General features: G+C 47.1%; 1 protein-coding gene and 1 long non-coding RNA gene across 2 annotated transcripts in view; one reads left to right on the top strand and one right to left on the bottom strand.

Moving 5' to 3' along the window:
• Positions 1–25551, top strand: part of MEIOB (meiosis specific with OB-fold) — an 877351-nt gene that overhangs the window by 532606 nt on the left and 319194 nt on the right. The gene's annotated exons all lie outside the window — the stretch shown is intronic.
• The window catches only part of LOC146796686 (uncharacterized), a 221305-nt gene continuing 212129 nt past the window's right edge, over positions 16376–25551 (bottom strand). Inside the window, exons 4-5 of the long non-coding RNA XR_014969655.1 lie at positions 17435–17814; positions 16376–16712 (exon numbers count right to left, since the gene is read on the bottom strand). This is a non-coding gene — a long non-coding RNA (uncharacterized LOC146796686). The remainder of the gene's footprint in view (positions 16713–17434; positions 17815–25551) is intronic.

Raw genomic sequence — 25551 nt, 5'->3', positions numbered from 1 at the left:
GCATAGTAGTCGTCAGCATAGTACTGAGCCGTCCTACCAGACGCGTTATTTTGCTGGTCAAAACTATTCATTGAATTCTGAGGCGGAAGGGAACGCGCGTTCTGGGGTAAACTTCCACGTCCTTCTAGGAGCTTGTTGAACACCTCGACCTCTTGCGCTAGAAGCACCATTCATCCGCTGTAACAAAATAGGACAACTATACTTGAAATTACCCTCTTCTTTACAATATGAACACTGATTGGGACCTACAGGAACACGTGGTTGAGAAAACTCGAACCTTTGCGAGTTTCTTTGAAACTGTTGAGGTTGCTGATAGTTACTCTGACCACCACGTGGCGGATACGCCTGTTGTAAAAGAACCTTCGTCTTCAATTCTTTAGTTTTCTTTTCTGCTCTATCCTTCTCATCTTTATCCCTATTTTCGTAGTACTGTGCAGTAGCCAATATTTGTGCTGAAGAGGAAACGGCCCAAGAACTCTCTGAATCTTTCAATTTCTTACACAGCTCTGGAAGCAAATTGTGCACAAACTTGTCAACGAACAACCGTTGACCACCTTCTGTACTCATATCTTGACCACTGTGGTCGATAAACGTTTCTTCAAACCTAGTGAAGAAATCAGACACTGTTTCATCTTTCTTCTGCTTACACGCAGACAATTTATCCCAATTCACACGCATCGCAGGCATTAAAGTCTTCATGTAAGTAATGATCCTAGCAGGAAGTTCTGCTACCAAAGGCTCAGGCTTGGCACCACCAACTTGTCTATCATTTGCAGTACTAATATTAGCCCATGAGTCACTTAACTCTTGCGCATGATCTGTATGGCGAATCAATCCCCACAAAGGCTGTGGAACAACATTCCCAAATAACATGTCTATGTCAGCTAAATTCATAATGCATGAGTCTGCAGTCTGTGATAATTCCTTATAATACCCTGCAGCGTTTTTACAGGGGTCAGGCAAAGTCTGCTTAAGGGCTAAAACTTCAGCTCGCTTCCAAGGAACATGTACCCAAACACGCTGAAAATGAGCTGGAGCAGCAACAATGTTATTAACGGCATAAGCCACAACGGCGTCCTTCCATACCGGAGGGATTTCTCTCATTGGGTACTGTCGCACTTTTTTCCTAACTGAGGAGTCATGTTCAAACAGTGACTGGGAAAGATCCTTATTCCTAAAGGACAACAACGTCGCAACTGCTTTCTCAACATCGGAACCCACAATTGTGCCCTTTGAAAACTCAAACCGTACATGGCACAACTCAGGCGGATTTGTTTCTAACTCATTATCCTCCAATTCCTCACAAAGGAAAGCACACATTTTCTCAAAAACGTATCTTTGTTTTGGTGCTTCCCATTGACGGAAGACATCCATAACAGACTCTACATCATATTTAAAAGGGAAAGTAACCCAATTACGCGCCATATGGTCAAACACTTCTCTCTCTCTCGAGAATCAGGCAGTTGACTACGCGACTGCTTACGTTCCCAATCAGGGGTCATACCAGATGACCCGAAAAGAGGAAATATAATGCTAGCAACAGTATCAGTCATTCTCTGTCGGATAGAAGGAGAAGTTGACAAGAGAACAGGAGGAAAAACAGAGGGAGGCAAGGCAGACGCAGATGCAGTATCAGGAAGAACACCAGAAGAGGCAGTGGATGTAGTAGACAAAGTCGTAGGAAGTACAGATGGAGCAGGTAGCGAAGTCGGCGGCCCTTGAGGGGGCTGCGCCATAGGAGTAGGAGCCAACTGAATAGGAGCTGGCGGCTGTGGAAGAACCTGAGGCACAATATTTGGGGGTTGCACAACTAAAGGTTGCGGTGGTGCTGTAGCACTCTGCGCATAAGGGGGTGGCGAACTCAACAAGTGTGACATTAAAGGATCTTTCTCAATTTCTTTTGCTGCATCTTGCTGAAGAAGCGGCAAAACTGGATAACATTTATCGATCACCATTTTACGTTGCCTGTGCAACTGCTCACTCATCTGTTCTTCTTCATTATCTTTAAACTGCATAACAGCTTGCATAATCGAGATACCCTTTTCTCTCTTATTTCTCTTTGCTAATTTAATTTCCTTCTGTTTGGCTTCCTTACGCCATAGGCGGAAAGAGTCAAACATCGCCGGCCGGGCTTTCTTCTCAAAAAGTTTAACCTCCAGATTATCCAGAATCTCCGTGTCAAAACTACCATATTGGGGCCATTTTAAAGCACCATCTTTCCTGGTGTATCGGATCCATACTTCATTATATGTGATGGGGCCTACGCCATGTTTCACATATAGTTCATAGGTTGGAGTTCCAATCGGAGGAACCGGACACGAGTCCTCCAATGGGGAATCACTATTACAACCAAGACAAAACAAATCTCCAAGTCTGCTAAGACCAGGCATCTTCGCTCTCTAGTCTAGCTTCAAACTTCAAAGGATTATCGAATACGATAGTCTCGTGAATACACGAGTCCCTCGGCTTTGGTACTTGCAAGTTCCAAATCAAAGATCCCAAGGGGATACCAAACTAAGAACCAAACTAAGGACTGGGAGACGATCCACTTATACTTAACTGAGGTATCGATGACGTCACCAGAAGACTCGTCTATCGTTTCGCTCTACCAATCATCAAGGGTACAAAACAGGGCGATAGTCAGGGCAGCAGTCCTTCGTAGCCGTCGGGAAGCGGGGAACCTCGCAGCAAAGACTTTCGGACCTCGTCGACATGCAGGGGTCGATGAAGTGGCGGCCTTCCTCCAGAATTTTCACACAAAGCTCCTCACGAACCTCTGGCTTGGACCGGTACCGCTGAAATCGCCCCACGTTGGGCGCCAACTGAAGTACTGGGTTTTTCAGAACCCAGCGGTGCCAGGGAACACACCCTAAGACATTGAGTTCTTCCTGTTTCAGACTACAGAAACACAGAGTCTTCTTGGTGAAGTCAAAGATCGTATTTATTGGCTGCAACCAGTAACAGGTATCCTAGAAGTACAACACGGTGTATATTCTCAGGAGACTGCTCAAACTTACAAAGCCAGCCTTCTCTTTTATACAAAATATTATGCTTTAGGCAAACATTCCTTATTTTACAGTTGACTATTCACATATTTTCACTACAAAGAAAAAGCAGAGTCATGATGACAAGCCCATATTTCAGTTTGTTCAGCCCTCAATCAATTACCCGGCAAGGCTCAGTACTTTCATCAGATATCGACGGACCCCCAATAATTTTGGGCACCTCCTCCTCGTAAAGCAAGTCATAAAGAAAGAAACAGAGACAGGGGTGTGTAAGATTAGGCATGGTTTGTGTGTGATGAAAGGTTTTATGATATGTTGTGCCTTGATACTAATCTCATTCGGCCACTGGGAAAGGAACTGGCCGAAAAGGTTTGGCTTCAGGCAGTGGAGTCAGCTTGCCCAGGTCACAGAGGAGTCAGCAAAGGTGCATGTGTCCTTCAGACTCGTTTTAGGCCTTAGTCATTGGCCTATGTGAGGGCAACCACAAAATGGCTGCCCTTCAAATGGAACCCGAGGTTTCAGGACGGAAAGTCTGATTAAAAGGGTGATTTCGTCACCCGAATACGACGAAAATACTTGTGCATAGTATTCTAATCATTCTCGGTCTGCTGATACCAAAATCGTCATGATACGACGATGTTTATAACATGGGTCCAGAATTTTCAGTACCACACTGCGCGCAACTCGGTCATGTTGTGGTTATGTGCAGCCAGTTGCCGTTGGATTGACCGTATCCCCTTTACTTGCAGGCGCTGTTGCTTGAGCATGCTGCCCTCAAGGCCAGAGAACACCGTGTCCTCTTCACCAGGAGCAGTGCTGGTGGACGGGCGTGCCCTGCTTCTCATCCCTCTCCCTACTCTGGAGTGTTCAGGGGACTGTGGTTGGTGCTGTTCTGCACGCTGCCTGTGCACTGGCTGTTGCTCCTCTGCTGTGTCTGGTGCCTGTGCCTCCAACAGTGGTAGTGGTGGTACAACATTGCGGTGCCTGCATGGTGCTGTGCCTGCAGTTCTGGCTTCGCCCTGCTCCTCCTGGCGTGCCTCGTCCTCCATCTCAGCTGTTGCCTCGCATTCAGCCTCACTATCCTGTGTTGGTGGTGGTGCTGTGGATTGAATGGCACACATTAGTTCTGTGTCCTGTGTGGAATTTGTAAAGCATTAGTTTTACACAATAAATTCACATGGGTACTATCTATCTTTGTCACTATCTGCATGATGGAGTCCTCCCTATTCCACCTGGCTGTGTCTCACTGGCACAGTTATCAGTGCATGTGACTACGTCTCCCATAATGCATTTCTGGCTGTGCTGTGTGACATGTACTGGAGTTGCAGTCAGGTTGCCTTTTGGGGGTTGGGGGTGGGTTGGGGATGTATCAGGGTGTTTTGGCATGCATCTTACCTTGTCTGGTGTCTGTGTGTTCTGAGCTGTCCAGGTCAGCCACTCCACTCACACTCTCAGGCTACAGTGTGCCCTCCACCAGCTCCTCCAGGGGCATTGGTTCTGTTGCAGTGGAAGGCCCCCCACCGTTTTTTTTGGCCTATGCAAGTCTTGTGGCCACCCTCTCCTTTGACCTCTGCCGCATGTCATACCACCTTTTTCGTAGGTCCACGACACTGCGGTGTGTGACACCAATGGCATTGACATTCTCTTGGATGTCACTCCATATCTTGCGCTTTCTGGCCTCTGGAACTCGTAGGGAACTTTTCCGAAAAAGGAGATCATGGCTGGTGACAACCTCCTGTGTGAGGACCTCCAGCTCCCTGTCACTGAATTTATGTTTCCTCTTCCTTGCTGGTTCATCATGCTGCTTCTCAGGCCCCTGGGACTCCATTTGGCTTGTTTCCAAAAGCTGTGCAAAACCGTTCTCCTCTCCACACAGGCTCTGACACAGCTTCTGGCTCAATCACAGCTGCAGGCAATCAGGTGCAGCATAGGCAGTCACACTTCCTGGGTGTGATGTCATCATTCTGCACCTGAATTGCAGATTCCCGTTTTTGCGATTCCTTATTTGCGATTTTGCAATTAAGGAATCGCTATTTGGGTAATCGCAATAATATTCTGCGATTTTTTTGGGAATCGCTAAATAGTAGCAAAATTATACCTACATCGGAATTTGCGATTACGAAATTGCGATTCGCTAAAAAACGCAATTTGAGAATCGCAAATTCGGTTCTACCTATATATGGCCCGTAGTTTCCACAGACTGAGATCGTGAACTTGGCGTGAGTGAAAATCCGCCACCTGGTTGTCCTGCCCTGGCAAATATTCTGCTGTGACTGAGATCTGACGGTCCAGGCAATACTGCCAGAGACTCGCCGCAAAATCCGAAAGTGCTCTTGAGCGAGTGCCCCCAAGGTGGTTGATATAACGGACCGCGGAAATGTTGTCCATCTTGAGGAGGACACACGAACGAACTGAGTCTCTGGTCCAACACTTGATGGCAAACGAACCCGCCAAAAGTTCCAGGCAGTAGATGTGCAACCGCTGTTCCAACGGAGACCAAACTCCTCCGGTGGTAAAGTCGCCAAAACGCGCGCCCCAGCCTGACTTGCACGCGTCTGACTCTATAACAACGTCGGGTGCTGAACCGAAAATGGCCCGCCCATTCCAGGCTTCCATGTGTGTCAACCACCATTGTAGTTCGTCCCTGGTTTCCGCCGTCAAGGACACTTTGAACGAATATGGGCGACCTCTGCGGAGATGATCTGCTTTTAGGCGCTGTAAAGCTCTGTAATGCAGAGGTCCCGGGAAGATGGCCTGAATGGATGCCGACAGGAGACCCACGATCCGGTCCAGCTGTCTGAACGAGATTCGAGCCAGAGTTAAGGCTCTCCGAAGCTCGTGGCGGATCTTCGCCAGTTTGCGTGCAGGAAGGCTGAGGGTGGAAGCCAGAGTCTATCACGAAGCCTAGAAAAACCACTGTTTGCGAAGGCACCAGAGTAGATTTGTGTTCGTTTATTACAAACCCCAGGTTCTGCAGGAGATCTACAGCTGTTTGCAGTTGTCGGGACAGGGTGCTCGGATCCTGCGCCATCAGCAGGAAATCGTCTAAATAGACAATGAGTCTGAGTCCTGACACCCGCAGACGTTCCACTGCTGGTCTCAAGACCTTGGTGAAACACCAGGGGACGGAGGAGAGACCGAAAGGAAGCGTGGTGAACTCGTAGGTGTTGCCCCGCCACTGAAACTGAAGGAACCTGCGATGGGGGGAAAGACTGGCACCGCCAAGTAAGCATCTTTGAGATCTAGGCGCACCAACCAGTCCCTTGGGCGCAAGATGTCCCGCAAGAGATGGATCCCCTCCATCTTGAAGTGGCGGTAGACTAACCACTCGTTGAACTCCTGTAAATTGATAACGGGGCGTTGCCCTCCATCTACCTTGTCTACCAGAAAGAGGTTGCTGACAAATCCTCTTGGGTGCAACACTGTGCGTTCTATAGCACCCTTGGCCAAAAGGGCCTCGACTTCCTGGTCGATTAGCTTTGCGTCTACCTCTGAAAAATAAAGTGGTCTGGTGGGCACTGCCTGCACCGGAGAGCTGAGGAATTCTATATGGAAACCCCTGACAGTCTGAAGCACCCAAGCATCCCCCGTGATGGAAGTCCACATTGGGAAAAAATGCGCCAGACCGCCCCCCACTTTTAGATGGGAAGAAGGGAGAACACTCACCGGAAGTATTGGAGCCGCCGCCTCCTCTGCCGCCTCTGTTCCTGCCTCGTCTACCCCTGGTGGGGTAGAAGTTCCAGAAGCGTGCTTGATCTTGATACTGCCCTTGGTTGGAGCCTTGTCCTCTGGTCTGATTTGGACGGCCGGACGAGCGGCCCCTTCCTCGTCCGGCCCCTCTGAAAACCCCTAATAGAAAATTGGGCTCTATCCAGGGAGGTAAAAGTATTAACAAACTTCCCTAGCTCTTTGATGAAAGGTTCCCCAAAGAGGCCACCTTGAGCCACAGGACCTGCTTCCGTGTCTGCCAGGTCTCCCAGCTTGGGATCCACCTTAATGAGGAGAGATCTGCGTCGCTCAGTGGACAAAGCGCAGTTGGCGTTGCCTAGAAAAACTACCACTCTCTGGGCCCAGGAAGAGAGGTGTTCTGGGGAAATTAAAGAGCCTGAAACTTTGGCTTCCTCCGCCATATCTAAAATTTTTGTAATTGGCCCTAAGATATCTAATAGCTTATCTTGGCAGGCACGCCATGAACGGTCAATCCCCTATTTGGGGTCCTTTACAAATTTTTGGAGAAATGTCGCCATTCTGGGGTCAATTTCGGGTGTCGCCGCCACTTTGCTCTTTAGGGTGAGACGTGGACACTCTGCGCTAAGGCAGTTACGAGTGGCTGGCTCCAACGGTCGGCGAATTCTATTGGCCACATACTGGGCGACTTTCTCAGATGGTGCCCAATCCGAGGAGCGTGGATGTAAAACGTCATCCGGATCCAACATATCGGCACACAAACTCGTCTCTGACACCGGAGGTTTGGCAGGGAGCCATGGGCGGGACTGCTCCGGAGAAGCATCCCCATCACCTTGATCATCCGGGCCTCCTGCTGGGGGAGTAGAAGGTGCCGGCGGAGGACTCAAAACAGTGTCGGACGGGGGGTTGCAACTGGAAAGGAACGCCTGCTTAAGGCGGGCAAAGGGGTCAGAACCCGTCCCCGCAACCCTAGCCCGCTTAGGAGGAGGTGACTGGGCACCTGAAGTAGAAGCAGCGGCAGTTGAACCTGAACTCGAGGCCTGTGCGGACTTAGACAATTTTTCACAGGCTTGTTCTATCTTCCTCGAAAGACGCTCCTCTAACAGGGTCATGGCCAACTCCACTGCCTTATATATGGACTCATCCACCGCATCATAAAAATCATCACCCCAGGGCATTGCCCCCAACGGGTCATCCTCCCACTGTTCATCGTACATAGTGTCGTCGTGGGAGGCGTCCATATTGCACGGGAGGAATATGGCAAAAGCCTGACAAAGGTTGATCACCAATTAAGGATGGCTGGGCAGCAGCCGGGATATGGGCGGGCAAAGCTCACACTAATAGAGGCTTAAAGCCTAGGACCCAAAACGCCCTGGTGCAAAAATATGTAGAAAGGGCAGTCTGCCTAGCACAGGTCCCTGCAGAAAAACTGCGCCACTGACCCTGTTGGAACAGGGTGTAAAAAAGGCCTACAAACACAGACCCCACCGCAGGAAACACCACCTGCAAATCTGCCTAATGGCAGTACAGACCCGGCTTCGCGGGCGTTCACGGGGCGTAGAAACACATAAAATATGCCTCAAAATAGCTTACAGGCCCTTGTCAGGTGCGTAATAGGCAGACGAACGACAAGGCTCGCTTCGCCGCGGGGCAGCGCTGGACTCCGATGCTGTCAAAACGCTCGGAGTCTTCAGCGCGCCCGCCGCGTCAGAGGATGCTACCCTGCGCCCTCTAGTGGCGCGCGGAGGCAACCGCGAGCGTGCATCAACTTCGCCGCTAGGGAAGACAACCTCCAGCGGCTGTAGCGGACGCCGAGTAGCGGCGAACGCTATGGGGTGAAACAAAAGATTAATTGCGGAAAGGAATACCTTTTAAAAAGAAGAAGAACATACATGCTTTAAAGAAACGCGCCAACGGACGCGGCGCGCGCGTACCAATGAAACGCTCCGTGAGGGAAACAAAGCCTGTCGGAACTACGCGCACCCAATAGAGCACACGGCCGGTAATTTTTTGTTTATCTTAACAGCAACAAGACAGAATCATATTAGTTACCCTAATAAGCGCAACATAGCTGATAAAATTTACATAGGTCAAGAAATGGTGACTTAACTCGGCTGCAGCAGCGAAGAAAGTGGAGGGACAGTCACAAACAAAGGACTATCAACCCCAAGGGGACTGCTGATTGGTGCATAAAGGAGGATACTCTAGCCTGGGACAATCTATGATTAAACTTGTTTATTCCCTATGTTGCATGGGAATAGTAGTTTATTGTTTTGACTTTGAAGAGCTGCAATATTAAAGTGAAGAAAGTAAAGCATAATCCTCGCCTCCGGTCCTGACATAGAATTTCATAAGAACAAGCATTAGCAGCAGGACAGATATATCATTCCTATAAATTACTAACCTGGTTGCCATATGACGAAATCAACAGACCCCTCTTAAAACTGCAGTGTCAGGTGTTCAGCAGGCTGCTAGTCTTACGCCTCAGAGTTTCCTGGTGACAACGTTAATCCTACAGATTTGCCATCTGAAATGTGCATCTAGCAAGACCCATGAATGTACGTTGGAAGTCAAGTCTTCAGAGTGAGTCAAGGCATTTGAGACTTTATTGAGGTTAAGGAACTATGTAGCCACTCATTTTCCGAGCAGAGGTTATCCCTCACCAGACAGCTGGTGCATTCGACAACGGATTGTCAGGAGTCAATTTCTTATCAACCAGATGGTAATGTCTAGCACATGACGTCTCATGTGATACCTGTTACAATAGACGGGTGTCTTTGGAATTCATTGTGTAAATGAAATCCAGCGAGTCCTTGATTCACTCCAAGTCCTTAATGGAGATTTTACCTGTAGTTAATTCAGTTCACTTGTCCATACTACAAAAGTCTCTTCAGTCATTAATTTGTTAATTGGGCAGTGCTAAAGTGCTAGAAAATACAATTCCTCACAGTAGACCATTCGCAACATACAAATAGAGCATCAATTTAGTTGTGTCAGTTTCATATAACTATCCCTTAAAATGTTGAAAATAACAAACTACTTGACCAATTTTCCAACTAATAACTCTGCTCCTCTTTCCTTTTCTCTGCTGTCTGTGAGGAGATGGGAAGGTGTGAGATGTCATTCATCCTATCAAGCAGGATCATATCTCACTGACCTTACATCCATGCCTGAATACTAAGACTAAACAGGTGCTCTATAATTTGCATGTGTTTAGTAAACTGCAATCTCTGGGGATTAAATTATTAGATTTGCAGAAAAGAGCAGCAGAAACATTATAAAATGTATGTACGTGTTAGCAGATTGTTTAAGTGTAGGTGCAATCACAAAATATGAAGTACATGTGTTTTTCGTGCTTACTAGTGATAGTAAGCAATGGGTATTTTTCGTGTCAGCTTTTCTGCCACTGCAACAGATCACTATTTTTTTTCTTTTTTTTAAATTCACATTATTCCAAAACATCTTTTTATAAGCTATGTGTAGAGTAATAAGTAGGCCTGGGCGGTAAATTCCGTTCCGTTCGCGGAATTTGCGGAATTTGGGTAATTTCGCGTTCCGCGGAGAACGCGAAATTGCCCAAAAAGCTGCGTTCCGCGACTTCGCGAAATTTTTTGCTTGTTCGCGTTCTCAATATGCGTGTTCGCGAGATATTTCACCCCGAGCACGCAAACAGCGATCGCGAACAGGCAAAAAGTATCACGAACAAGCAATTCCGCGTGTTCGCGGAATTTCTGCGTGTTCGCGGAGATTTTTTACCGTTTCGCGGAGATTTGCGTAACGCGATTACGCAAATTCCGCCCACCCCTAGTAATAAGTTGGTCTCTCTCAGGGGCTTTCCATTAATAATCATAAGCAATGAATAGTCCCACTCATGTGCGCAGACCCCAGAGCAGTTCTTTCAAAGTAACATTTTTATAGTATCTTTGTCTCACTTTGAAAAGGCCATGAGGTATGTGTGAAAATGTACAATTTGCAGCCTTAAGACAGACTGTATCAAATTCCATTTCTATGTTTTAAATGATGGATGAAAAAGCATTCAACCTATAAAAACAACACAGCTCACCAACTCACTCTCAACCACCTGCACATGCAGATCCAACAAAATGCCTTCTAAGCCTGCTGGACGAGGAATACGATAAAGACTATCACTATCCTCATACACTTAACACCATCACTAATGACATACCTCCTACAAGTTAAAAAAAATGCTGCTCACTATTCTAGAAATCAAAATAATGCTCTAAACTGCATACTAATAAATGCTCAATCACTTTCTAAAACAAGCTCCACAGCTACAACCTACTCATAGACACACAACCTGACTTACTCTTCATAACTGAATCATGGTTGGGAGATGACATGGCTCCAGTGTTGCATGCAGCAGTTCCTCCAGGCTATCAAACTATCATACAAAATTGTATAGGTGATAGAGCTCCATGAGATTTTGAAAGTTGTAGGGGTGCATCATAATCGTAAATGTAATGTTGGAAATATTTTGTGTTAGTTGAAGGAGTAAAATGCCTTTTAAATGTAATTGTTTATTGCAAGTGCCTAACGAATTCGTTCATGTGTAATGTAATGCATTAGATTTCAACGTGCACCATATTAAGTTGCACGCATAGGAATGATTACTTATATATCCAGTGTAATGGAAAATAGTGCTTATAAAGGTAATGTTTATTACTGCGTGTAGTTTTAATGTGTTAAGGCCTAATGGAACGTTCATATATTGCTATGAGAAGGCCTATTCGCATTTCTTATGTTAGCTGAATTGTGCAGGCCGAGATGTATTTTCCCTGGGAGAGCTCTCATTTAGAAATTCAGTTGGGACGGTGTGCATGCAAAGATTTTGGTTTCTCAGGCTTCTGCTGCAGGTGCAAGGACATTGTCCTTGTAAGCTCAACTAACCTTTTGTTTTAGGAGTTAGGTACGAAGGAGGATAGTTACAATATTCTACAGGAATGCAGATACGGTTGGGCCAATACTTTCTGCACTGGAAGAGCCTGGGATCCAAGGACACATGGACCGTTGCTGGACAAGATGCAGGTTTCGGTGGAAAACTACCACCTGAAGGTGTCCACCCAGAGGAGGTGTTCTGGAGGCGTGTCCTTCATGATGTGCATTTTGTATTAGGGACAGTGCCCCAAGGGAAGAGTTAGGAGATGAGACAGAGAGAGACTGGACGTAGGTCAGAAGGTAAAGACCAGAGAAAAAGACTTAGAATTAGTTTGGAAGCTTTGGTTATTGACTTTTAACGTAAATGCACTTCTTAGGAAGTCTTCACGAGCTGACACCTTTTCTTGACTTTGCCTGGGAAATGCTAAGTAGGGATGCCACTTTAGTGTTAGTGTAGGGACAGACTAATTGTTTCTTTGCAGCCTAATGAAGACTGACTTAGATGTTGAAGCAGTCATTGCAAGCTTAATCTTTTTGGAATTTATTATCCTTTTTGTGCTTCATCGAATTAGGTTGTTGCGTAGACTAAACTTTGTATTAGTGCCCATGTATTTCTTGAACCTCGTCATGAGGTGCTTGTATAGTCAATTGTTTTTGGCTTTGTAATAAAACCCCTAAACTTAATTCGGAATCAGTGATTCGTCAGAGTTGGTATTGATTGGCTGTTGGTTTTGTATAGATGAATTGGTTTCTCCCCTTTACACTTCACAGCAGATACAAAGATTCAGTCGACCTGAGGGTTCATATGAGTGGTAGTAGATGGTAAGATAAGAATCCGGAGTTATCATAGGCAAAAGAGGAGGTGAACTAGCTGATATATTCAAGCAAACAATAAATCTCACCAAAGCTGATGACATTTCCATACAAGGTTATGAGGCCCTCATCAACAGATGAAACCCTGCACCAACTTCCTCCTGTGACTCCCTCCTTCTTTACAGATCACCACCTAGAATTTAAACATTCCCAGACATGTTTCAGGACACAGTTTCAAACCTTATAACATTACACTCCAACCTATGCATTCTTGGTGACCGACCTAAACGATTGGTTTGACAAACCCAATGTGCCCCATCCCAAAACTATCATCACTGGTCTAGTCACACTGAGCCTACATCAGATCGCACACAAACCCACACACATCGCGGGACACCTCCTAGATGTCATATTTGCAATTCCAGAACTAGTTACCTTTCAAAGGATTATTTCAGTCACATGGTCAGACCACCATTTGTTAGCTTTCCATTATAAAACAACACAAATAAACACACATAAGACCACCCTACGTGCATCCATCTATCGACCATGGAAGAAACTCAATTTTGAATACTTAGAAGCACAATTAACATCCAACATAGATCTAGATACAATACATTCTGCTAAAAAAGGTTATGCATGGCTACAGGAAGCTTTTGATATCCTAATACTACCACGAACATCTAAACAAGACAAATAAAACCAGCACCTCTGAGAAATCAGAACAAAAAAGATAAAGCATCAAATAAAAAAGCTGCAACGCACCTGGCTCAAAACAAGCAGCAATCAAGACAAACTTCACCTACGCAAACCTAACAGAATATACTAGTCGACAAGCAAAAAAGCAAACAAAAAGGTACTTTTCAGCCAGAATTCAAAATGCTAAATGTGCAAATAAAGAATGAAAACACAATTCTCAACAAATTTTGGACACCTAAATGCACAGAAGGAACTCATCCCATCCGTGACAAGACTGACAAATCATCACACAACCCAAACAGACATATTGGACTCCGTATTTAAAACAAAGAAAAACCACCAGCACCAACCCATTTTCAAAAACCCCTCCGAGAGTAGGCTAACCCAGCCTCTGCATTCCTTCAAACAAATATCACAAAGTGAATTTATGGATCTGGTCAAAGTGAACAGGTCAGCCGGCTGCCCTTCTGACCCTTGTCTACCACAAATCTTCAAGAACATTCTTTTATTACCTCTGATACCACACAAGCAAGAAGAATCATCAATAATGCTTTAACTACATGAATCTTTCAAGAAGACCTAAAAAAGGCATGCATATGCTCATTATTAAAGAAAACTAACCTTGACCCGCATGACCAGCATTCACTGAGATGTCACAATTCAGTAAAGATAACTCCATACTTTCAGTCCACCAAACAGAATTCCGCCAGGAAGAGGCATAGAATATGTCATCATCCCCCTTCTGAGATGACCTTAAAAACACAGTACACTGGAACGGGGTTGCTGCACTACATCTCTTGGAACGCTCAGCTGCCTTCGACACAGTTGACCATGACACACTAACACAAAGACTCTACGAAGCCGGCATGAGGGGACCTCTCGTGACTAGATCACATCCTACCTTCAAAACAGAACAAATGTCATCTTCACTCCCCCTTTCTCATCCAAACCTTACTTGACAAAAGCACGATCCCTCAAAGCTCTATCATCTTACCCATCCTTTTCTACATCTACATGAAGTCATTACCAGCAATGATCAATCAATTGCTCCTAATATGCTATAACTATGCAGACGATTCACAAATATTCCTTAAACTGCAAACCCCAAAGACATTGGAAACAAAAACATCTTTGTTTGCCGCAGAGCCGTTAATCAGTGAATAACATAGAGCCATCTCAAATTGAATGCTTCCAAAACTGAAACTCTCATATGTGGCGATTAGAAACATTATGACCTACTCTGCGCCTGGCCTGACAATCTGGGACTACCTCCTAAAGTGTCTAAGGAAGTACGAGACCTTGGAACTATTATGGACCCCAAGTTATCAACGAATGCCCAAATGAGCAGGATCAGGCTTCATTACTATGAAAAGTCTGCGATGCATCTTCCCCCACCTGGGATTTCCACACAAGATCCAGGCTACTGTCTATCTTGTACTGTCTAAACTTGATAATGCCATTGGCCTCTACTGCGGTTTAATCTTTATCAACTATGAAAAGACTACAATGGATTCAGAACTCTGCTACCAGACTAATCCTATGTGTAAAGCCACAAGCCCACATCTCTCCTGCCTTGAGGGCCCTACATTGGGTACTGGTTGCCAGAAGATTCACATTCAAGCTGCTTTGTATCACTCATAAAGCAATACATGGAAGAGGACCACTTTTTATCAGGAATGAAATCACGAAATGCATTCAACACAAAGCAACCTCTGCTCAAAATTGGTATTTCACCTCAAAACCCAACAATAGAAGAAAAAACCCATAAGTGGTACATGTTTCTCTGCTCAAGCAGCCAAACTATCGAATTCATTACCTACAAACATATGATCCACGGATAACTGTCTTATCTTCGGAAGACTACTGAAGAGTTGGCTCTTTCCTACATAACCAGCATACTCAAACACTCATGTACAGCATATCACTGTGTTTGAAAACATTTATAATTTGATATATATAGATATTGTTTAGGTCTGCTTAACAAATGTACATATTACTTATGGTTAAATATAAATATATATATATATATATATTCTGTGCTTAGCACGTTTATGGGTCACTGCATAGTTTTCATAAAAGTTGTTTGAGTAGATGCTTATGGGTCCCAGTTTTATTTCTCTATCACAATATGTAAATTGCTTCACTATTGAAATATTGAGAAAAGAAAACATTAAAATTTAAAAATAAATAGTTATAAAAATAAATTAGCTTCAAGGACAGCAACACTTGAAAGTCTGAGGGCCATATGTAGGTAGAACAGAATTTGCGATTTTTCGTGAATCGCAGTTTCCGAATCGCAAATTCCGATGTAGGTATCTTTTCGCAAATATTTTGCGATTCCCAAAAATTCGCAGAATAATTTAGCGAGAACGCAATTAAGGAATCGCAAATCTGGGAATCTGCAATTCAGGTGCAGAATGATGACATCACACCCAGGAAGTGTGACTGCCCATGCTGCACCTGATTGCCAGCAACTGTGTTAGAGCCAGTAGCTGTGTGAGAGCCTGTGTGGAGAGGAGAACAGTTGTGCTCAGCTACTGAAAGCAAGCCAAATGGAGTCCCAGGGGCCAGAGAAGCAGCAGGAGGAACCACCAAGGAAAAGGAAACAGAAATTCAGCGAAAGGGAGCTGGAGGTCCTCACCCAGGAAGTTGTCAGCAGCCATGATCTCCTGTTTGGCAAAAGTTCCCTACGTGTGCCAGAGGCCAGAAAACGCAAAATATGGAGTGACATCCAGGAAAAAGTTAATTCCATTGGCGTCACACACCGCACAGTCGAAGACCTCAGAAAAAGGTCAAAGGAGAGGGTGGCTACAAGACTGGCCGAGGCCAAAAAAACCAGTGGTGGCCCATCCACAGCAACAGAACCAATGCCCCTGGAGGAGCTGGATGAGGGCACACTGCAGCCTGAGAGTGTGAGTGGAGTGGCTGACCTGGACAGCTCCGAACACACAGACAACAGACAAGGTAAGATGCATGCCAAACCCCCCTGATACATCCCCAACCCTCTCACACACCCCAAAAGGCAACCTGAGTGCAACTCCAGTACATGTCCACCAGCACACCCAGAAATGCATTATGGGAGATGTAGTCACATGAACTGATAACTGGGCCAGTGAGACACAGCCAGGTGGAATAGGGAGGACTCCATCAAGCAAATAGGGAAACAGACAGATAGTACCCATGTGAATTTTATTGTGTAAACTATAATGCATTACAAATGCGAGACAGGACACAGAACTAATGTGTGCCATTCAATTCACAGCACCACCACCAACACAGGAAATCGTGCCTGAATGTGAGAAAACTGCTGAAATGTAGGACCAGGCAGGGCAGGAGGAGCAGGGCGAAGCCAGAACTTCAGACTCTGCACCATGCAGGCGCCGCAACATTGTGTCACCACTGCCACTGTTGGAGGCACAGGCACCAGACACAGCAGCAGAGCAACAGCCAGTGCACAGGCAGCGTGCAGGACAGCAGCCAACACAGTCCCCTGAACACTCCAGAGTAGGGAGAGGGATGAGACACAGGGCACGTCCGTCCACCAGCACTGCTCCTGCCGAAGAGGACACGGTGTTCTCGGGCCTTGAGGGCAGCATGCTTAAACAACAGCGCCTGCAAGTGAATGGGATACGGTCAATACAGCGGCAACTGGCAGCACACAACCACAACATGACCGAGTTGCGGGCAGGAGTAATGGCCATGACTGGTGCTTTGGAGGGACTGTGCAGGGAGATTATGAGGGACAGGGCAGCCCGGCGCAGGGAGAGACATCGCCTCCACACACGGCTGGATCTGTACACTAGGGCAGTCAACCGCCAGTCAACCGCCATATCCCTGCTGGCCAGAAGATGTGTGAGCATGCAGCGTGAGATGGCCCACTGCTGCCAGGACGTTGGCAGTGTCCTGGTGCAGGTAACACATGCGGTGGACCAGATGCGCGCAGCTGCCACAGGTGGCATAGGCACACTTAGTGCAATGGACACAGACGAACAGTCCAGCAGGAGCTGCATCACTCCCCCAATTCCACTGGACAGACGCCGGAGTGCACGCCAGGGCAGAGTGGATGATGACTCTAGGGAGGGCACTGCGCAGGCACAGCGAGGGGCAACAGGGCGTGCACGTAGGAGGTGAAGGGACACCAGGGACTTATGGCCATGTGTGACGCAACACAGTCCATACTGACTCAGTGGCTGATGGCACTTATTGCACTGTGACACAAACATGTGCAAGCACGAACTATAAAGTCACGATATAAGATAGATGTATTCCTGCAACTAAGGAAATAAACATCACTGTCAAACACCATTCAGTGGCATCGTGTCCTCATTACTCACTTAGAAGTAGTTCTGTGTGATCTCATCTCGTCTCATGCGCCCGGCAGCCGCACCGGCCCCACCTGCTGGTCCGCGATGTGGAGCTGGTCCCTCCTCATCTGATGATTCTGAGTCTGTCAGCTCCACTGGGGTTCCTTTTTTGGTAGAGATGTTGTGTAGCATTGCACAGGCAACCACAATTTTGCAACATGTCTCAGGGCTGTACTGTAGTGCACCTCCACTCTTATGGAGGCATTGGAAATGTCTCTTTAGGATTCCAAAGGTCCTCTCAATGGCACAGCGTGTAGCTCTGTGTGCGCTGTTGTACCTCCTCTCACTTGCAGTTGCTGGATTCAGGTACGGTGTGAGGATGTAGTCTCGTACAGTATACGCACTGTCACCTGCAGGGTATAAGCAGATTCATGTTCAATACTGTCCTGACACTGCATCACTCTACTGGTTCTGTGTCTGTATGGCATGCATTTACCTAGCAGGTAGCCCTCTCCAAATTCGCCATTTGTGAGTCTGCGATGTAATGCACTATGGCGAGACATGAATGAGTTGTGTGTGCTTCCTGGGTATTTGGCCACAATATCAGTGATTATATGTTGGGCATTGCACACTACCTGGATGTTCAGGGAATGATATGACTTTCTGTTCCGAAAAACATACTCATTCGGTGATGGGGGTGAGATTGCGACATGGGTCCCATCTACGCAGCCAATGACATGGGGGAATTGGGCAATTTGGTAAAATTCCTGCTTGGTCTGATCTAGTGCCTGTTGTGTGCTTGGAAATTGTATGTGGTGATGCAGCCTCTGTACCATTGCATCAAGGAAAGCGTGGAGGAAGCGCGAAAGTGCACTTTGCGAGACACCTCCTGCTGTGACAATGACCCCCTGACAACTCCCTGATGCCAGGAGGTGCAGTGAGCACAGGACTTGAACATGGGTGGGAATGGAGTGTGCCCTGCGTGTGGTGTGTTCAAGTATGGGTGTAAGCTCCTCTATTAAATCAAGAATGCTGTCTGGGTGCAGCCTGTAGTTCACATGGATCTCCTCCACGGTCAGTTGGAAGAGGGTGATGCGTGCTCTGTAGATCATTTCCTGGCGTCTCCTTCTCTGTGTGGCATCCCTGATTCGCAGCCCCCTGGCTATCACGTACAGGCCAGCCATGGTGGGAAGTCCCAGTGGCATTGTGGGCCTGTTTAAATAGGTTGCACATGGTTCCACCTGCTCAGAGTTGGTGGTAACTGAGAAGTGCAAATTTGCGAATTTCATGGTTTCGCTAATTGCGATTTTTCTGTACATATATTTTTGCGCATTCACTATGTGCGAGATCGGTAATAGCGATTTTCGCAGTTGATGTGACACAGGCTGCGATTACGCGAAATAATTTGCAGAATCTGCGTTGCGCAAAAATGCTAATCGCTAAATTAGCAATTCTCATTTTTGCGCAACGGAAACCTTTCCTACATAGAAACGGTCTGTTTTGCGATCGCAAACAACCGGATTTTTGCGATTCGCAGTGTTTGCGATCGCAAAAGTGCTTCCTACATATGGCCCTGAGTTTATACAATACCACTTTAAATCTCAACATATTATCTTCCTTATACATGTATAACCTTTCTATGTAGTTGTGTATCTCTATATTTAGTACTTTACTTCCACTGTAGAAGGATAAAAACGTTGACTCTCTTCAATGCACTACTCGTGTCTCACCCCATACCTCTCAATATATCATCTACCTCCACTCTCTGCCTCATCCCAAACCTTATTCTACTACTATGATCTCCAAAATAACCCTTTCTAGAATCATCCCTTCTTGGCTTCCCCAGACCTCTAAATTCTTCTATCCCTCTATTATCGTATTCAGTCCAACTAGCAGTGTATGTCCACTGCTCAAATGAACTCAGACATCCCTATACTAATCCACAACTAATCCATTTTGGATTCTGGAGTAATTTGCTACTCACCGAAAAGAGCTTTGACGTCTCATCAGGGGTAGTAAGCGCTATGTAAATACAACTACAATTACAGAAATTCACTAAAGAAGAATATATGATAGAGAATTCTAGTCGCCGATTCCTTACCTTAGAATATTTCCCAGACATTGACTGGATCCAGAAAATCTTGAGCAATACCTCTGCAAGCCTGTAGGTGGCACCAATTTGCTCCACATTGGCTGTGCCGGATGTGACATGTGTGATGCCTGTATAGGCGCCACCCCAGGGCACTGACATCAGTTCTTTTCTTTCCGCACCATCAGTGTAGATCGGGAAGAGCTACATCAGTCATTTTTTCACTTTTTAAAAAAACTTTTTGTCAAAATATTTGAGCAATTTTAGGGATATCTCCTAAGTTATTTACCTGTGAAGCCTGCCACATGCAAGTGTCTGTTACAGACCCCCACTTGATTTGCTTATGGTGCCTGGAGCTGGATTACAACTCCAAAACCCATCCTTACCGCTGTGCAATGAACCCTAAATCAGTCTGGGAGTGTGTATTGAAGCTCCTTGTCACTCACTACTGAACGACTGCACATTGCTCCAGGTCCCAGTCCTATGAAAGGTTGTGGACCCGCTCTCAGAGTTGTTTCTTTCAGTCATTGTCAGTGTGAAAATCTTCCTCGGTCAGTCACACAAAAAGTCTAAGAAGTCGAAGCACTCTTCAAATTTACTACGCAGTTCCAAGTCATTGGATGAGGCGTGGGAATAATGCCTCAAGTCTAGGCCTTGCTCCGCAACTAACACCGCAGAGCCTGGGTCCACTCTGCACCTTCCAGAATTTCCCAAAGGCGGAGTGACCGCCACCCAGTTTAAAGAATTCTAGGAGGCAATGCACCTTATCTTTGGGCAAGTCAACCCCTCTACAGCGCCTTCAGGCCCATGGGTTTGGAAGGTGTCTTGACTGGATTCCCCCTGGCGGGTTCACACTCAGCCCAAGTCAGGCCTTTTGGATTCCTTCCCGGATCAGAACCGGTTCCAGTCATGAATCCATGACCTTCACCGGAGCCTGGCCCAATGGCACAGGTCCCATCGCTGTTGATGCCCCTCGGCGGTGCAGACTCCATTGTTATTCTTGATTGTGATACAGTGCCAGACAGGCAGTGTCCAGCGTTGACTCCGGTGCCAACCAGACCAAGGCTCTCAGGGTCAGAGACAGTTTTTGACAGGCCCAGTGAGGAATATGCTTGGGGCGGATCTGAGGATCTATATTGCTATCCTTCCCCCCTATTGGCCAAGGATAACTGGTATGAGGAACACGCTGATGCTAGTGTCCGGGACACCTCATGTTAGCTCAGGTCCTTAGCTCGACTTGCAGGACACATTTTTCCATATACTCGTCCTGCCGGCCCACAGAGTAACCTGCGCCTCACGATGGACCATGAGTTCTTTCAGTTTGCTGTGCTCCCATTTGGCCTTACCAGCACCCTATGGGTATTCACGAAAGTGATGGCTTTATTCAAAGCTCACCTGCAGAGATCAGTGGTTCCAGTCTCCCTCTACCTCAACTAATGGTTGAAGGCAGGCTCACACCAGGCACTTGTCACCCACCTTCATACTAGAGCGGACCTCCTGCATTTGATGGCAATGTGGCGAAGACCTGGCTTGGGAGTTCGGGCTGGACTGTTCCCATGAGGCACAGGTTCATGACTGATTTGATATAGCTGAGTCTGAACTCAGGTGGTGAAGTGAGCTAAAGAATGATGATGGATTCAACTCAGATCTGTGACTGGGGGTGAGTGTCTGAAAAGTTTCAGCACTCCGTCCATCATCTCCTTGTGCTTGCTTTGTTCGCGCTAAGTTGGCAGGGTATGCCAAGACGTGGGACCCTTGCTCACTTTGCCACTGGATTCAAGCTAGCCTGGCTGATGAAGGGTGTTACCCAGAAACCGGTCCCAGGATGCTTGTTTCCGGTTCAGGGAAGACCTGGCTTGGCAGTTCGTGCTGGACTGTTCCCATGAGGCACAGGGTCAAGACTGATTTGCATATAGCTGAGTCTGAACTGAGGTGGTGAAGTGAGCTAAAGAATGATGATGGGTTCAACTCAGATCTGTGACTGGGGGTGAGTGTCTGAAAAGTTTCAGCGTTCTGTCCATCATCTCCTTGTGTTTGCTTTGTTCGCCCTAAGTTGGCAGGGTATGCCCAGTCGTGGGTCCCTTGCTCACTTTGCCACTGGATTCAAGCTAGCCTGGCTGATAAAGGGTGTTACCCAGAAACCGGTCCCAGAATGCTTGTTTCTGGTTCAGGGAAGACCTGGCTTTGCAGTTTGGGCTGGACTGTTACTAAGAGGCACAGAGTCAAGACTGATTTGCATATAGCTGAGTCTGAACTGAGGTGGGGAAGTGAGCTAAAGAATTATGATGGATTCAACTCAGATCTGTGATTGGGGGTGAGTGTCTGTCCATCATCTCCTTGTGTTTGCAATGTGCCAAAGTCACACCTGACTCCCTGTCAGATGCTCCCTTTCATTTGTGCCATTCTCCACACAGTGCAATAACAAGCCTATCCTCCTGAGTAGCAACTTCATAATACTCAGGCTGTGATACTGATGTTGCAGCCTCTAACCTGGAATACTGTGAGACTGATTCTGAGGCTGTTGGGTCGCATGGCCTCCAGTAACCTGCTTGTAAAGCATGCACACTGGCATAAATGGGCTCTGCAGTGGAACCTTAAGTGCCAGTGAGTGCAGCATCTGGGGAATCTCTCCGCCCTGATCCAGGTTTTCGAAGGGAACTGCAAAAGACTTGCACTGGTGGTTAACAAACTGCAATTGGGTCAGCGGCAGACCCCTCTTCCTTCCCCACCCAGATCTCACAGTGGTGACAGATGTGTCACTGATGGGTAGGGGTGTCCATCTGGGAGAGGTGGCGATCAGAGGACTCTGGTTTCCGGCGTAGTCTCAGATCCACATCAACTTGTTGGAGTTGAGAGCGATTCGCTTGGCATTGAAAGCTGACCTCCATTCATTCAAGGGATGCTGATTCAGGCATTCACGGACAACACCACTGACACATGGTGCTGCAAAAAACAGGGCGGGCAGGGTCATGCCCCCTGTGCCAGGGGGCTTTGTGTCTCTGGAAATGTCTGGAACATCTGGACATTTTCCTGGTTGTACAACACCTGACGCAGTCTCTGATTGTCAGGGAGGACAAATTCAGCCGTCAATGCTTTGCGGATCATGAATGACGTCTACATCCAAAGGTGGTGCAGTGTCTCTTCCCTGACTGGGGTGAACTTTGGTTAGGTCTAATCACCACTACTGAGAATGCGCAATGTCAGCACTTCAGCGTGTTTGAATTTCATAGGCGGTTCTTGCTCGGAGATGCAGTTTGTCTAGAGTGGGACTCAGGACTCCTGCACACCTTCCCGCCGATACCTCTTCTGCCCTGAGTTCTAAAGATCAGGATAGACTCGGCCCAAGTCATCCTTGTGGCTCTGGATTGGGCATGGAAAGTATGTATCTTGAACTCCTGAGCATGAGTATCCGCCCTCCAATCATACTGCCCCTTCTGGAGGATCTCCTGTTGCAGCAACAAGGCAGCATTCTGCACCTGAACCTCCGCACGCTCCGTCTATATGTGTGGAGATTGAACAGCGGCAGTTGAAAGTCATCACTCTCCCTCCTGAAGTCTTTGAAGTCATCTTGGCAGCAGGAGTCTCTACACAAAGAACGTATATGTCTGCCGCTAGGACAGGTTTGTTGCTTGGTGCTTTAAAAAACATGTTGACTCTCTTCCTGGCCGAGTGAGCCGGTGCTAGCGTCCTCTCCCCCCATCAGGAGCTGCCAATCTTGATGTTTCTATACCGCGAAGTCCTTACCTGACGGATGTTGCTTTGGCGGCTTTGGTGCTTACGCCGTGATCTTCAGTCTCGGATCTCGGCGCGCCGCTCTCCCGGTGTTAGCTTGTTTGCGTACTGCCTTGAGCGGCGCCCCCAGCCTTATCAGCCTGCTCCGTTTCCTGGGATGCCCCCGATGAGTCATTCGCGGGTCCCTGCTCGGGCCACTGCGAGGTCTGCAGCAGGGGCACAGGCGCCAGTTTCGGCTCACCCTTCACCTCCAGCGTCAGCGCCGGCTGCAGATGTCCCCAGAAAGACTCAGGCGGCTACCATTACAGCCAGCAGAATCTCCAAGCCTTCGGCCCCGGTTCCTGCAATGTTCAAATGCGGGTGAGTTTGGCCGGCTGGGGCAATCCGAGCCCTTCTGGTGTTCCTCCTGCTCCTCCTGCAGCCGGCTCCTCAGCCGCGGATGCGGTGGCTGCTTCTTCCTCTCCCTCTCCCTCTCCCGTTGTGACGGGTGGCTGCGGTGAAGGGGGGACATCTTCGGCCTCGGTTCTCCATGGTGATGCGGAGCAACCGGTTGGCACTCTGGTGGCGGTGGCTCCCTGCTCAGAGGCCGCCCTGGGTCCGGGTTTGGACGTACCTTCACAGGGGATGCTGGGAGATGTAGTTCCATCCGCCCTCGTACCTAGCTCACAAATGGCTGGCTCCCATGCTCCTCACACTGCTTTGTCGCAGATTTCTGTTCCCTCTGCTGCTGCTGATGTTGATATAGATGGTGATAATTTTTTCTCACTATCTGAACATACGGGCTCCTCGGGTGAGGACATCAGATTGGACAAAGACTGGACAGAGGATGAGGGCAGCGATATGGGCGACTGGCGAACCAACGATGCCTTGAATTCCATTGGCACCTTTAGAGGTAGGGCTTCTATAGATCCTTGGTTCATTGGCATGGGACTATTCTTTTTCCGTACAGTCAATACCCCAAGGCACTTCTCAAGATCCAGCACCCCACCCTCTGGAATCCAAATCCGGCCCCCCTCCCGGTGAAATGTCATTGGCTATAATTTATCAAACAATAATGGCCCACCATGAGGAGACGCGACAGGAGAATGCCCGCGTGCAAGGGGCGTGTCGCAGGGTCCAAAACTCTCTGCGCAGAGTAATCAAGACCTGTACGGATATTGCATCTAGAGTCACTGAAGCAGAAACTCGGATCTCTACGCTTGAAGATGACTTAGTGACTCACAAATCCACCATTGATGCAATTCAGTCGCAGAGGGTTGACATTCAAGGGAAACTGGTCGACATGGAAAATCGGGCACGAAGAAACAATCTAAGAATTTTGGGGGTTCCCGAGGGCATGGAAGGTTCTGACATCCGCCAGTTTGTCATCGACTTATTTACGGAAGCATTTCCAGAGGTGAAGGAATGGGACTGGCGGCTGGAGATCCAGCGTGCCCACCGTTTCCCCTTCAAACTAAAGCATCGTTTGGGTCAGACTGACAATAGACCTTGCGCCATTTTAATCTGTCTGCCTAATTTTTTAGCCAGAGAAAGGATTTATGATCTAGCCAGGCCTGATAGGCAAAGGTCTGGAAAGGGCTGTCAGTTCTTTGTTAGACCGGACTTTTGTCCAGCCACGGTAGAGCGGAGGTGGCAGCTCCGCCAGCTGATCGCTCCTTTTCAGTCTAAGGGGGCACAAGTTTTCTTGCTTTCTCCCTCTAAACTTAAAATTATTTTTCAAGGCCAGACTAGATTTTTTGAGTCTGAAATCCAAGCTAAAGTATATTTGGCTACATTACAATGAATGTTTAATGTAATTGTTTGTAACTTGACGTTTACAATGATATATCTTTCTCTTTAGCTACTAGATGGAATTTTTTATTTTGGGGGGGGAATTGGCAGCGACTCCTGGGGGGGTTTCCTGCTCATACCGGCTTCTCCATCACCGGGATCTTGATCCCTGCCTTGTTCAGGGGGTAGTTTGGGCATGGGGGATGGGGTGGTTCAGCAGGGGTGTGGGGTGGTTGGGTAGGTGGGTTTAGGGCGCATTCAAAAAATAAGCTTGAAATAAAAAATTTTAATCATGGCAATCTTGGTTTAAATCAGCGAATTATTAAAATTGTGATGTTTTTCTTTAAAATTTCTAATGACAACGGATAAAATTTCTATTGCTTCATGGAATGTTTGTGGTCTGAATAATAGGAAGAAGCGAGCCTTATTTGTACGGGTTATTCATGCTCTTCATCTAGAGGTAATTTGCTTGCAGGAAACTCACGTCCCTTGGAACAATAGAGAATGTCTCAAAATTCCTGGATTTGATCTGATAGTGTGTTCCCACCAGACCTCT

Source organism: Triturus cristatus, chromosome 10, assembly GCF_964204655.1.
Source record: "Triturus cristatus chromosome 10, aTriCri1.1, whole genome shotgun sequence".
In the NCBI taxonomy this organism is placed as follows: domain Eukaryota; kingdom Metazoa; phylum Chordata; class Amphibia; order Caudata; family Salamandridae; genus Triturus; species Triturus cristatus.
This window is presented reverse-complemented; position numbering and strand designations above follow the sequence as displayed.